Source organism: Aedes aegypti, chromosome 1 (assembly GCF_002204515.2).
Source record: "Aedes aegypti strain LVP_AGWG chromosome 1, AaegL5.0 Primary Assembly, whole genome shotgun sequence".
NCBI lineage: Eukaryota > Metazoa > Arthropoda > Insecta > Diptera > Culicidae > Aedes > Aedes aegypti.
In genome coordinates this window covers 281,556,454-281,572,471 of record NC_035107.1, presented here as the reverse complement: position 1 = coordinate 281,572,471, position 16,018 = coordinate 281,556,454, and the positions used below count along the sequence as shown (strand labels likewise).

The following is a 16,018-nucleotide window of genomic DNA, read 5'->3' as shown; positions in this document are numbered from 1 at the left end:
GCACTTGTCACTTCTAATGAGTGTAATTAATTTGGAATTCCGAACAGCTCTCGATAAAACCCAGCGATTTTTTTAAGTTCTGGAATGTTCCCCTTTTAAAATTGATTTTCATGTGAACTGAAACCAGTGTTTAAATTTCCCACAAGAATAGAGTAACGTACATAATTTGACATGCATATAATTGGGCCAGGTTAGTCGTTCTTTCCTCATTTCCAATAAGATAGAGAGACCAAATGTACAGAAAATTATGTTTTGCATTACGTAGACTAGTTCATGATAGCCATTCCCTACATTATCCTACAATAACAAATTGGCTTCAAAAATATCAAAATTGTAAATTGTATCACTAGAACATCTGTGTAACTTATGAATGCAACGGGATGTACATTTCAAGAACCAACTTAAAATACAATAATGGTGTTCAAAATTGGCATTCATTAAAGAATCTATGGCATTTGGTCGAAAGACATTTGGTCAAATGACATTTAGTCGAATGACGTTTGGTCGAACGGACATTTCGTCGAATGGACTTTGGTCGAAAATGTTTAATTACAATAGAAAGTATATTGATATTTAGTGCCAAAGAGTCGAGAATAGAGTTTTGTCGGTAATACACAGAGTGAATGAAAAATTGAAAAAAAATGTCAGCCATTTTACCAACAAGTTATATGCGGTTAGTAAAATTTTGTTATTCAATTTGATGCACCCTATTTTCCCAACATATTGGTAAACCTCTAGCGTTTTTGACGTTTCATGCTGCTTTTTCATTCAGGCTTGTTCTGCGAGTCGAAATAAACTAATCCTGAATGGAAGCAAGCTGACTTTTGTCGCCTTAGTCACGTATTCCCATACAGGATACATAGATTAAGAACAATTTTCTTGTTAAATTATTTATGATCAAACTATTTCTCGGTGTTTTCATCGTAACCATTCAAAGCTTCTACCGCAAACTCTGTTATTCAGGTCATCAACACCAGAAAAGCCAATTGGCCATAAATCGAATAACTTATCATGTTACCGACAGTTAACATTCACTCCATAACAAAGTTTTTCCTTAATGCAAATTTTTCCTGCTTTTCTGACTTGTTCTGATTAGCACATTCAAAAATCTTACTTACGTCCGTGGGCTGTAAGACCCGGAATTCAAAGAAAGATCCCGAGCACTCTCTCAGTATGCTTTAATCATCAGATGAAGATCAGCAGTATGACATGCGATGACATGTTAAAAGAGCAATAAACTCCAAATATCATCATAATAACTTGTTAAGCAGTTTTTCAAAGAATGATGATATTTTAAAAGAATAATAAATTCACTAGAGCTAAATATTTCAGTCAATGTACAAAAATAAAATGACTTTTTAAAAGTTCATTTGAATATTCATCAAAATCCTAGATTTTAGTGTAACTTCAAAGAAATAGATGTATCAAATTTGAAAATATGACTACATAAAATATCCTGTTATTAATTCAACAACTGTTGATACTTCAGATCTTTCAAAAAAAAAATTCGTTATTAACCAAATTGACAAAGCTCAGAAAACAATAATCAATTTTACCAACTAAGCTTGCAAAAAACAATTTCAAAATATGCTTTCGACTAAAGTTCAGTCATTCGAAAAAATGTACTTTCGACCAAATGTCATTCGACCAAACGTCATTCGACGAAATGTCCTAAAGCGTCATTTAGAGCTTAAAAGTGGCAATATGACAAAATGTATCCGAAATTATAACCAAGTCCATTTAAAATCTGAAAATTGATATAAAAGGCATACATCATAAGGTTTCTGTGCAGATGAAATTATTTGGCCATCTGATGAAACACACTAGGATGTTGCATGTATGCATTAGGACGATTCAAAATTTGAAAATGTTTGAAAATCCAATCTTCTGACTATCCTTACCATAAAAATAGTGTTATGTAAAATTAGTGTTATGTGGCCCAAACACAATGTAGGTTTATATGAAAATTACTATGCATAAATATTGAAAAATGTTCAAAACACGGTAGTACTGGAATGTAAGTACATATTTATAAACCCAAAGTAAACCAATTTAAATCATGGACCACGAACGTTTGACCATCGATCAGAAAGAAAAAAAAGTGGATCTCCATATAGTGTTAAGAATCACAAACGGGTAGTTCAAGCTTTCAAGAAGAATCCAAACAGTTCTGTTCGAGATGTGGTGAAAAAACTGAATATATACAAAACACTCGTGCAAGATGGGAAAAAACGTGAGACCTACATATGTTCAAAGTCCAAAAGGCGCCTAATCGCGATGAGCGGCAGAATACGGTAGGTAAAGTACGTGCACGGAAGCTCTACACTCAGATGTTGACGAAATCACATTGCCTCGGATGCCTGGATGATGAGGCTTAAGGCCAACAGTGACTTCAAATGCATCTTATTGGCACAAATTAGCTGATGTTTGTGAAAATTTTAATTTATTTGCAAAGTCTAACGAATCTATGACAAAAGGTCGAAAGACAAAAGACCGAAAGGACAGAAGGTCGAAAGACAAAAGGTCGAAAGGACAAAAAGTCGAAGAACAAAAAAGAAGGGACAAAAGGTCGAAAAAAATTTTTCAAAGAAGGAAAAATTTCCCACCAAGCAAATCATTTTCGACCTTTTGTCCTTTCGACTTTTCGTCTTTCGACCTTTTGTCCTTTCGACGTTTTGTCTTTCGACCTTTTGTCCATAAACCAATATGAAACAACATTTTGATTCAAATGCCAAATACTGTGTTCATTTTGTCTCATATTCCGAACACTTTGATTCAAATTCCGAATAAACCATATTCAAATGAACAATTTCTCAAATACATTTATATGAGCTTGTTCTACTGGTTTCAAACTAGAGAATCATCACTACTCACTAACATATATAAGATACGTTAAAATTGAATTGCAATTGACTGCTATTTCCTTGTAACTTGTTGACATATCTCAGCGAAATATTTCAACCAAATCGCCGTACAAAAACCGAGTGTTCGGAATATGAGTCTGTTCAGAATTTAAGACAAAACGGTGTGTAAAAGTAGACTTCCAGCAGCTTCCGGGGCTCCAGTTTTATACTGCTAATCATAAATTTGATGTCCCTAAGGACGTTAAAAAGCAGAAGATGTCAAAGTTTGCCAAAAAATAGCAAAAAAGCGGAGCACCCCATTCGTGACAACCGGAACGGTCAATGGGCAGGTGTACCTAAAGAAATGCCTCAAAAAGCGTCTACTTCTTCTACTGAGATCATACGATGGTCCTACGGTTTTCTGCCCGGATTTGTCATCATGCCATTACTCAAAGTTGGTTTTCGAGTGTTACATAGCTAAGGAGGTCAATTTCGTGCCGAAGCATCTCAACCCCCAAACACACCGGAACTGCGGCCAATTGAAAAGTACTGGGCCATCATGAAGCAGGCACTTCGGAAGCATCCTAAGGAAGTGAAATCGGAGGAAGATATGAAAAAAATGGACTGCCACAGTTGGTCCAAGTGTATGTACCGTATGAGTAGTGTGCATTTGGATATGGAATTGAAATTGAATAAAACAAACATGGGAAAATATTCATAACATGTTTTATCTTCGAAGATGATTGGTACAACGTGAGAATTTTGTGTTTGTCGCAATTTGATTCCGTACACCCTTTACGGCATAGCATGGCTATGCTGAGAGCAACACTGTATTTACAGAAGGTGACACATGTCGGAATCCAAACAAGGCTGACACAACGGCCGGCTTGTGCACCTACTAACGATTTCAAATGCACTAATCTGCTGAAATAATGAATGTGCAAAGTCGGTCTTCTTATATTAAGCTTTCTGCTAGTGCACAAAGCTAAAATAGAAATTGCACTGTAGTTCAATACTTCTTTCGCAAGATTTGTAACTTCAAAATTTTGGTGCATTATTGAATTTTGATTCCAATCAGTTTCACCTTAAGAAAGGATTATAATTGATTATTTAATGTCACATTTTCTACAATTTTCTTTAGATGGATTGGCGTTGAATTAAACTGTGCTGAATTAAAAAAATGATTCAATATTACAATACTAGAAGGTCAATTATCTGTCTATCAATATACATATAAATAGAATGTAGTTTGAATGTCATGGAATGGCTTGAGAACCGTTTCACATATTTCTACAGTTAGAATGGAGAAGGATGTTTGTGTGAACTAAAGCAATGGGAAAATGTCTGAGAAAGTTGGAGTGAACGGTGAATACAAACCAAACATTTTGAAAGAGGTTTCATAGCATACCGCACAACCTTGAATGTTCCGATAGTGGAGGTACTATAGGCACCGTTCAACTTCATTTAACCCCTTTAAATTCAAGTAGTGCAAATAATGTACATATTAATATTATAACGACCATTTACTTAATGATAAAATTGATTTTATCGCAGTAAGCATCAACATGTCAGTGAAAACTAATACCTCCACAATTAGTTGAGTTAAATTTTTAATTTGTGTTCCTTCAGTTGCGGTATTTGTTGTTTTCATATGGGATCCTCCATTATAGGAACACTTTACCGCAACTATTGGTACAAGTGAGAAAAGTTTAAGTAGTTTTGGCGGTGTTTAATTAATTTTGAAGCAATTTGAACGATGTTTTCAGCTATTTCGGTGTCGGATCTGCAGCTAATTCAATTAAATCAGTGTAAATGGCACTACCAACTATAGGAACACCCACCACTAATGGATCACTTACCCTACATGGAAACTAGAGTTGCTGGCTGTCACCTGAGAGAGAGGAGACAGCTGGCTTAGAATGCGAGCTCCCAAAAGTCATGGGAACCTGTCACCATCTGTCACTAGAAAACCGCACATTCGAAGGGCAGAGCGTGAAAAACCGTCAAAATTCAATTAAACTTAATTGAAATTTCTAAGTGTTTGATTGATTTTTTTAATCCATAGCCTTTTCATAGTGAACAACAAGAAGTGAATATAGTTTTGACCAAAATAAGTTCTCCTGACCGTTGTGCACAACCCAAGAATAAAAGAAAGAGGTCCAAGAAGGCAAGAAAACATGTCAACTGTCAATGAACTATCTCCTCTCTTTCACACGGCAAAAATTATGATCCCCAAATCATGATTCACAAATAATGATATTCATAGATTGGTGAGGTCATAATATCATGATCACAAATCATGGTTCCTGGAGTCATAATCATGATTCTTCATAAGCGTAACATCCAGGGTGAAAACGCTCAGCGGTGCGCTTTACTTCAACTCATGCGAATCGATCACCCACAATTCAAGATGACAAAATGGTTGAGTGGTAGAGTACGTGCCCTTCAATTTGAAGGTTCTTGCTTCGAATCTTGTGTTTTTTTATTTATTTTTTGTCGATCATTTTTGCGATTTTTGCGTTACGGCAATCTGACTCATGATATCATGAGTCCAAATCATGGTGTATATTCAAGTATAAGCTGAAAACACACTGGAATCATGATATCATGAATCATAATCTTGTTTTTGGATTCTGATTTCTACCCGTGCAGGCTGTCACTATCAAAGCCCCAAATTTGCTGATTTGTACAGGCCGACTGCGATACAATTCAGATCATTCCATATCACATCAACATAGGGTAGGTGTACCAGTTATGGACATAGTGGTTCCCTATTTCGCCATACGTGATTACTTGCACGTCTTCAAATTTTGAAATTTTTTGTGTGTTGTAGTAGTTAGATTTAAGATAGATCTTGATGTTAAAAACATTCAAAATATGGCCATGACATATGGCCAAATAGGGAACCACTATGGCCATAACTGGTACACTTTCCCTAATACTTTCTACTATGGCTATCAATGACGGGTCAAGTTTAGCTTTAGATTGAGCATATTGAATGGCAATTTATCAGTACGATATTTTTGGAAGTGCTGCAGATGGATTGAAACTATTTGTTGGTCACTGAAAAACATTAATAGCTTCGATAATTACCACGTGATCGCTCATTCTGGGGTGATTATGATCTAGAGTGCGATGTTGCATCACTGATGTGGGTTATCAAATCAAAGTGACATTGATAGCTCGCATTTGATATTGATGGTATCAGTACATAAGTTGATATGACTGATATTGACCAACTCTGAGAAACACAACGTTTGTCGGGTCAGCTAGAATAAAATAAAATTTGTTCTAGATATGTAAACAAAATGCTGAAAAGCTTCGATAGCTATTGAGGACTGCTGGAGGTATTGAACTACTATTAAAAAAATTCACTTTTACATGAAAATCCATCAAGTATTATTTAGGTATTACAATAGGGGAACCTGGTCCAATTCGGACCCTGTTCTAATTCGGACCATCAAGCATTTCTCAATACTAGCGTAACTGTAGAGATCGTGAGTACCGTTGTTCTACCCACCGTCTGGCTTAGATCTAACACAATAAATTTGACGCCTTTCAGTTCATTCGTTTGACTTTTATAATAGTTTGTTGTTTTGAGGAGCTCTGGTGTGCTATCGGTTAGCATTTTTCCCAAGCTTCTGTAAGTGACAATAAATCTCCAATGTGTCTGTGTTATTTTCTAATCGAATCCTCCAAGCCTAAATTTTCATCTGATCATATGGCTTTGATATATCTATGCACTGTTTGTGTTCAACTAGTTTGAAAATCACAAAATGTGTGTTGGTCCAATCCGGACCTTTTGATATGGTCCAAAAGGGACCTCTTGGTTTTCAACGAGCACTCAGTCTATTCCAAGAGCTCCACCCTGTGAAAGTCTGCTCGACTTGATAGAAAATCACAAAAGTTGTAATATTGACCGATGATGTCTTTGTTTCTGGTGTGGTCAAGAAAAAGTCTTCGAAAAAAATCTAAGAAATACGATAGACCACCAAAAAATAAAGGAATCAATAATCCAGCTACTTGAAAAGCATCTCCAGCCTATTTTGGATACGGCTTCCCAAAATAGTTTGACAATACGACACAAAAAGACGTTTACGATTGCTGAGAACCTTTATAGTTCACCTTTTTAACCCGATATTTTCATGCAAAGTTTAAATGTGTTGAAATTTTACTATATTCAAGACTTTTTTGAATGCATTTTGTCAAAATAACAAAAAGCTCCAATATAAAAAATGTTTGTTTTCTCTATCCCGATATCTGGTCCGTTTGAAATCAAGTTAGGGAGAGTAAACTATACTTAGATTTGAACCGGTTTTGGATTTCACCCTCGTTTATTTTATTTTTTTGAGAAATTCACATCTCTAAATCTGACTCGAATTAAATAAGTTTTTTTCACAAATTGGGTTTATTTTTTATGCTTGAGCTTACAGAAGAAGTTCAATAAGCTTTGATACCAAACAAATCGGAGTTATATTTTATAACTACCATAGCAAAAACGATAAAACTTAGGATGGTCCGAATTAGAACATTGCGGGTCCGAATTGGAACAGGGTTGGTCCAATTCGGACCTTCTGGAGCATTTTGTTCAAACATGTCTAGTCATGTCCCGGTAGGAGATATTCAAAACTCTCTGAGAGAAAAGTGTGCGCGCTGAATCAGGCGTTTACGTTAACATCATACTTTTCATATCGTACATCATACTGAAAAGATATGGCCAAAAAACTGTTACTAGGTCCGAATTGGACCATGTTCCCCTACCTATTCTAATTATCAGCTTGGTATTTGAAGAATATGCAGAAGGTATTATTTGAGGTATTTTACCTCTTATGCAGGGCTCATTCAGGTTGTAAGTATTGGAAATTATTTGGTATGGAATACCTCAATTTGGTATTCAGTAGTTATTTTCTTCTGCACGGGTAGCTTGCTTTTCCAATAGTAATTCCCATACAAACTCTGAAGAGCTTATGCAGGCTCAGTTTTCATCCAAATGAGCTCAAATGTTGGGAGGATACACAGAATGAGCAGTGTGGAGAAAAAAGGTTTTCTTTCTCATTACCCCAAGTAGTATGTATATTACTTTACCTAGTACGTGTTGTTGAAGTACTAATCTGGAAAAATATTTCTATTTTGTCTACCAAGTGAAAAAAAACTTGTTGAACTTTAGTTAACGAGAATGTACATCAGCACTAACTCTACCTGCAAGCAGGAAGCCGTCAGTGTAACACACAATAATGTTTGAATGTTTTTTTCCAAATAGCCAAACGAATAGAGGGAGAAAATTTCCTGTGATGACAGTTACAATCAATTGTCATATCACTTGAAACAAGGACAATTTTGTCCCAATTTATTGAAAGTGGAAATAACAAAATGTGTGCATATTTTCGATTTGCGGGATTTTTCTCCGGTAAACTGGAGCAACGTTAAAAAAGACATTGAGATCTGCCGTGGAAGTCGTAGAAAAAACTATAGCCATCAACGCTAGATAGTCAATGGAAAATCCATAAGTTACAAAACCGCTGCCTCAACCATGCATCAAAATCGAGAAGGAATATCGGTTTTTGAGCATTTGATAAATCCATTTTTAAAGAAAATTCTTTATAAGCATCATCTTCCGGTGATGACGTAGCCAGTTTGCTGTAGTATATGTATAGTTTCCAAGCCACTTTTTACCTGATATATAAGATTGTGCTAATTTTCCCCAAACATCGTTTCCTCAACTGTCAATTGCCCGAACGACACTTGTGCGAATAAGCCATGACTCCGAATAATTTGTTTTCCCAAAAAATGTCATCATTGTTTAGCTTAAAAAGGTGCAAAAATAGCCTTGAGTGAAATAAGCAATTGCAGCAATCAAAAGAAGCAGATACCTATTTGGTAATTTTTCGCTAAACACAATTTTCCAAAAATACTGACGACGTTGTGATTTGAAATAATCGCCAATCAAACAAAGAAGAGTGCACATTGGATGACCGGGTTGTTCATCATCTTGAAATTGATAAATTCATGGCAATTACGAGTCCCACCAAACTTTTTGGAGTAATGGGCTATCCAGCTTTTTACGCTATCATGTCATGATTTTTGAATAGCCCCCTTTTGACATTTCTTGCCTCCAATATAATTTTTATGGCAGAATCAAAGCAAGCTTTGTCATGTCACTAGAAACAACATGGTGCCTTAGCACAGTGTTTAGAGGATGTTCTTAGCTTAGAGCCTAGCGAGTTTTTTTTTTCAATACAGACAAATTAAGACGCTTAGGGCGCTATCATGGCGATTCATGACCTTGTTGTTTTTCTCTTATGATTCCTTGTATTCTACGACAGTGTAAGCGTTGCTATGGAAAAAAATCCATGCGTTTTCCTCACCCTCTTTCACACATTTTTCAATCAATCAACCTAAGAATTGTAGAGGATGTTTGAGTAAGCAATCGGAAATTTTTCTAAGGGACATAATCTAAAACGTGGACCTAGCAAAACCAACCTATATATGTATGAACACCTTGACGGGTGGAGCCATGATCGGACCCTTATTGTCCTCATGCCATACACGCTATGACACAAGTGTTTGGATTTTGATCCGAATCAGCTGATCGAACCATATTCGGAGAGTGTAACAGTTCGCGAACCATAAAAGTTCGAGGCGCATCGCATTCGGAGAGCCCTATGAATGTAAATATTCACTCTCTCGATTGATACGTTACACGAGAGCGTTCAAGAGCAGCAACTCTCACAGACTGCAACAGTATCGAGCCATTCGGATGCTTCATATTTTGCATAGAATTGGTAATAACTTTTTTTTATTTTCTGGTAATGTAGCCTTTAACAATCAAATTATAATCTGTTGGACCATTGAACATCCCTTTAGTTGCAAATATAGCACAGAAAATAAAAAAAAATATTCGCCTCTGTTTATTGATCTGAATGAGAGTGGGTCAGCGAATGTTACAAGTGTTGACACACAGTGATCGCCCAGTGAACCTCGTATCGTATAAGAATGTGCGCCGTAAATCTCATATTCATACGTCAAAAATCAGAATCGCACAATAAGGCAAATCAAAACGAATAAATGTTAACACAAATTGTATATAATTCTCCACTACGATTCATTGTCGACAAACTTTGTTGACAACAAACCATGCCGTAAATAGTATAATCTAGAATCGCGTCAAGTTGTTTAAACTGACAGATCATATATCAATGCAGACAAGCATCAAATGAAATTGCAATACCTTTGCAAAATATGTCACCCGAGGTTGGTATCTTCTGGTGGTGGGCTTCAAAGAACAACAAAGCGTGTGTGCTGTATAGCAAACTTTCTTTGATATTGGCAAATAATCGCACCTCATTCATGAAGCAATCTGTGGTGTAGTGGTATGGTACCACGTAAGGGATCCAAAGGTCTCGCTGGAAACTTTTTTTTAATTTTTATCGGAATTTTGTGGCATCGTATTACTGACCACGGAAAGTCTGAAAAAGTCGTGGGAAGTGTGTATATGGCCTCCACTTTGGTTTGTATATAGCGTTTTCATGCATTTTATACGAGTGATTTGATTCATATAGAATGATGTATAGCAAAAAATTAACCAACCAAAATGTTGACTGGGCGGTGTCTGTCTGTCTTGTCTTCGTTCATGGCTCGTTATCTTCCACGAACGATAAATGTCATGCGTGTTGTATAAATGCAGGCGAATAAATGGGAAGAAATTTAGGCTCGTGTGTCATTGATCGTTAAATTTTCCTTAGCCTGTATGACACTTAAGAATGATGAATGAAAAAATCCGACAAACTTGAAGTTTATGATCGTTTCTGCCTACTCACCCACTCTATAATTTTTAGGTAGTACTGGCTCGAACTTCTAAAAAGAAATGAAATTAAATGCTGAAGAAATACTTCAATGTTTAAAAACTTAAAACAGAAGTTCCTTTGTAATTACCTACATAACATATATACATAGTGAACATTCTTGACAATTCGATAAACAATCTTAATTCAGAGCCTACTAAAAGTGAGCTATAAAACTTGTAGGCAAGAAATGTCAAAAACAATTCACCCTTCGTTGTTTTATAGCGAGCGTAAAAAGCTGGTTTAGAAGAAATAGGGTATTCGAGGACCTAGCTTCAGAGGTAACGACATTCGATAAACCGAAGTTTTCGGAAAAGTATCACAATCGTTAAACAAACAGATAGGGAGAAGAAGTACTTGAGCACCTCATAGATTAATTTTGGCATTGAAGAGCTTTACCCGGCCGAATTTTGAAAAACCTCTTGGTGAAGTGATTCTTAGGTGTTAGGAATATAATACGGCTTCCACCCTCCACCCAATAGTAGAGGAAAAGCACTAATTTTCGACCTACAAGAAAACTGTGCCAATTTTCGGATTTTCATACAATGTAGGCCAAAATCGTATGAATGGGTCGAAAATTGGTGCTTTTTCCCTAAAGCGCTATCGAACAAAACAAAATTTTTCCTGTCTCGTGTACATCTATAAACAAATACATCAAGATTATCTAAAACAATTACTTTGCATAGTGTTTCCCTCATGCGAATCAAATGATACATCACTATTGTACCACTCAACTCATTTCAACATCCAATCCTAAAATTCATCAGAAGCAGAAAACATGAAATGTAATGTAGCTTTTGACATGGGAAAATTCGTCGCAATAAAGTCACCCATTTACTCTGAACGAGATAACATCTCCAAGCAAATGTAATTGAATCCAACAAAATCACTCTAGACGCCACCCGTAAGAAATTAAACTCATTAAAACCTACCTTTCTCCGTAATTACTCCCGCTTCAGACTGCTTTTCAAAAGATGACGCGACTCCACCGGGATGGCAGCTTCTTCCAGATTTCCAGCGCAACACAGCAAATGAATCAACTACGAAAAAATTAAGCAACGCTCGAGTTATCCCCGGTTGAGATTCCGTTCGATGCCACGGAGACCAATTAAAATTACATAACACCTTCCACCTTTGAAGATGGATTTTTCCAGCACAGAACGATGGAATTTTTTTCACACAGCTGAACGTTTCTTCTCGATTTAACTTCGATTTCACCGAAACACTTATCAATGATTGGCTCAATGAGAAGACGGACTGTGTAGCACTCTTTACTTATAATGATTGTAATTACTTTGGAATTTCGAACCGCACTTGATGATATTAAGCAATCTCTTTAGGTTTTGGGATGTTTCTCTTCCAGAATATTTGCTTCTCAGGTTAACTGGATCCTGTTGTTTGTAGATTACGTTGCATTCCCCGAACTACACTGGTATAATTTTCATGAACATATTCTGAACCGACACACTGAATCGATGGACAACAATGCCCCACTGTTGTTACTCCTGAAGTGTGCAATCAATACTTTTCCCTCTACACAAGACTTGCCAAGAATCAGATAGCGATGCTACGATCCGAAACAACTACACAACGTTGCCAGCCAGGTTGACCTTACGAACCTTCTTCCCCGCGTTTCAGACACTGAGTTGGCAGCCAAGCAGGTGGGGAGCCAAGCGACGACAGGAAAAACTTGGCAAACACACTTGTTTGAAAAACCCCCGCGAGGCCTATTGCGCTCTTCGGCTGATGATTCTTCTTCTACAACAGAAAATAAAACTCACTCCTCTTGTTCACCGTCGTCCTCAGCATCTACGTTTTTCCCACCGACTGCGACTGCGACCGTAGGGATCTTCGCCCCCACTAGAGAGCAAGGTTGTTCCACTTGAGGGGGGCAACGTTTTTTCCGGAGATTCTGGATCCGACTCGTCTGCACTCGAGTAGATACTAATCAATTTTGCAAGTGGTTGGAAAAACCTCGAAATTTATTCCACCAACGAACACCGGAAGCTTCGGGCCATTCCGGGCGAAATCACACTCATCGCACAACGCGCCGGACCAAATCAAGTCGTTCTGGTTTCGATTCCCGCTGATTTCGCACGCACGCACTTCCCAAAGTAGTCCGGAAGCGTTTGGGGGTCTAGGCCCTTTGAACACTACAGCAGAGTACCTGTTAACTAGTGGCCCAAAACGCTTTGCTTAACAGCAATCAACGACCCGCGAGAAATCGCACCTTTGTCTGGCAACCACCAACGGAGAGCAAATTCTAACTGAGATGAAATGCGAAGAAAATTCGATGCATTCGGGAAAAATGGGCAAAACGGTAGCAGCAGCAGCACCAGTAAGCGGCATAGGTTCGTGTGCCTCCCAACTCAAACCCCCTTTCCCCTTGTGGCGCTCAACGCACATCATCGGAGAGCAGCTGCAACCCGTTTGTAGGACGGCAGTTTAGCAGGTCAGAGCGAGCGAATCTCACCGGATGGTGGGAACTCACGAGTACTTCGTGAGAGTGAGAACAAGATTTTCTCGCGCAATCGAATAGTGGGGTGGTGGACGTGCGGTGCGATAGCGCTTTTCCACCTATAGATGTTGCAACACGTTTGTCGGCAAGTTTGAGGAGTTCTCTCCCTGTGGAAGCGGCGAGTTTATTCTCATGTTAGGAGATTCTCTCGGGTGAGAAAGGGTGAGTATTTTACTAATGGAGAGTCCGATATGCGAGTTGATAAATTGAGTGCTTAGAATGCAATTGCATTCAACGTGAATTGTAGTATAGGTGAATACATTTTTCATTTAAATTGAAGTTTTTAAATTAAAACAATGCTAAGTATCCGTTGTCTCTCTGTTTCATACTGTGAGTAAGATTATTCTTCCCAACAGCTATACTAAATATATTGGTTTAATTTTGTGTGAATGTGATACTGTAATTATCCTCCTTGTCATGTAACTGTATTGAGTGATATCTATGATTTTCGAAAGTTTTGTTCTTATCTTCATGACTGGTTTCTTCAAGCCAAATTGTATGATATACCGTCCCATTTGACTGAATGCTTATCAACCAGGCCGATTATGCGGTTCATGAGGGGTCCAAAAGGGTGGAACTAATAAAAGAGCAACAAAATCGCAAATGTAATAAGGCCGAAAGAATTGTTTGGCCAAAAGGGTCGTAAGACTGAAATGATCATTAGAATGAATGGGTGGTTGGGCAAGACAACACGTGGACAGCAAGAGGCTTAAGATAGAATGGTCCGATACATCGAAGGCGTGCTAAGACTCTAGGGAGGAAAAAAGGGCAATAGACTTAGTAATAGTAGTAATAAAATAAAAAGTTTGTATTCCAAAGAGCCGAAAAACCAAAGAAGACACTTTTCAATTCGCTAGAATGAGAGAGTTGTAACACAGAGAGTATCCTGAACATGATTTGGAGGGAATCCTGAGCAGGATTCAAGGGGAACTTTGAGCGGAATTTTAGTGGAATTTTCAGAAAGATTCGGAGAAATTTTGAACAGAATTCGCAGAGAATCCTGAACAGGATTCGAAGAGAAACCTAAACATGATTCGGAGAAAATCTTGAACTGGATTCGAAGAGAATCTTGAACAGGATTCGAAGAGAATCCTGAATAGATTCGAACAGAATCCTTAACTGAATTCGGAGAGAATTCTTAACAAGAATAAGAGGGAATTCTGAGCAGCATTCAAAAGTAATCCTGAGCAGGATTCAGATGGAATCCTGAGCAGAATACAGAAGGAATCCTGAACAGGATTCAAAGGGGATCCTGAGCAGGATTCGGAGGGAATCCTGAGCAGGACTCGGAAGAAATGCTTAGCAAAATTGGGAGAGAATCCTGAAATGGATTCGGAGAGAACCCTGAACAGGATTCGGAGAAAATTCCTAACATGATTGGGAGGGAATCCTGAGCAGCATTCAGAAGTAATCCTAAGCAGGATTCAGAAGGGATTCTGAACAGGATGCAGAAGGAATCCTGAGCAGGATTGGGAGGAAATCCTGAACAGGATTCGGATGGAATCCTGAGCAGGATCCGGAGAGAATCCTGGCAGGATTTGGAGAGAATCCATAGCAGGATTCAGAGGCAATTCTTAGCAGGATTTAGAGGGAATCCTGAGCAGGACGCGGAAGAAATCCTTAGCAGGATTGGGACAGAATTCAGAACAAGATTTGGAGAGAATCCTGAACAGGATTCGAAGAGAATTCTGAACAGGATTCGAAGAAAATCCTAAACAGGATTCAAAGAGAATCCTGAACAGGATTCGAAGAAAATCTTAAAAAGAATTCGAAGAGAATGTTTGGAGAGAACCCTATGCGCAATTTGAAGAGAATCCTGAGCAGGATTCGGAGGGAATTTTGAGCAGGATTTGGAAGGAATCCTGAGCAGGATTCGGAAGGTATTCTAAGCAGGATTTGAAGGGAACCCTGAGCAGGATTCGGAGGGAATCCTGAGCAGGATTCGGAGAGAAGTCTGAGCAGGATTCGAAGAGAATCCAGAACAAGATTCGAAGAGAATGTTTGGAGAGAACCCTAAGCGCAATTTGAAGAGAATCCTTAGCAGGACTCTCTGGGAATCCTGAGCAGGATTCAGAGAGAATCTTGAGCAGGATCGAGAGGGAATCCTTTGCTGGATTCGGAGAGAATTCTGAGCAGGATTTCGAGGGAATCCTGAGCAGGATTCGGAGGGAATTCTGAGCAGGATTCAGAGGGTATTCTGAGCAGGATTTGGAGAGAATCCTGAGCAGGATTCGGAAGGAATCCTGAACAGAATTGGTAGAAAATCCTGGACAGTGTTCGGATGGAATCCTGAGCAGGATTCAAAGAGAATCCTGAGCAAGATTTGGAGAGAATTCTGAGCAGGATTCGGAAGAAATCCTGAACAGAATTGGGAAAAAATCCTGGACAGTGTTCGGATGGAATCCTGAGCAGGATTCGGAGAGAATCCTGAACATAACTTGTAGAGAATCCTGAATAGATTCAGAGAGAATCCTCAACTGCATTCGGAGAGAATTCTTAACATGATAAGGAGGGAATCCTGAGCAGCATTCAGAAGTAATCCTGAGCAGGATTCAGAAGGGATCCTGAACAGGATTCGAAGAGAATCCTGAGCAGGATTTGGAGAGAATCCATAGCAGGATTCAGAGGCAATTCTTAGCAGGATTTAGAGAGAATCCTGAGCAGGATTCGGAGGGAATCATGAGCAGGACTCGGAAGAAATCCTTAGCAGGATTGGGAGAGAATCCTGAACAAGATTTGGAGAGAGTCCTAAACAGGATTCGAAGAGAATCCTGAACAGGATTCGAAGAGAATCTTGAACAGAATTCGAAGAGAAT

General features: G+C 38.3%; 1 protein-coding gene across 1 annotated transcript in view; it reads right to left on the bottom strand.

Annotated features, from left to right (window-relative positions):
• Positions 1 to 12,970, bottom strand: part of LOC5575465 (5-hydroxytryptamine receptor 1) — a 324,994-nt gene extending 312,024 nt beyond the window's left edge. Inside the window, exon 1 of the mRNA XM_021837985.1 lies at positions 11,617 to 12,970. The gene's annotated coding sequence lies outside the window, so the exon portion shown is untranslated. The remainder of the gene's footprint in view (positions 1 to 11,616) is intronic.
• Between the last annotated feature and the right edge of the window lie 3,048 nt (positions 12,971 to 16,018).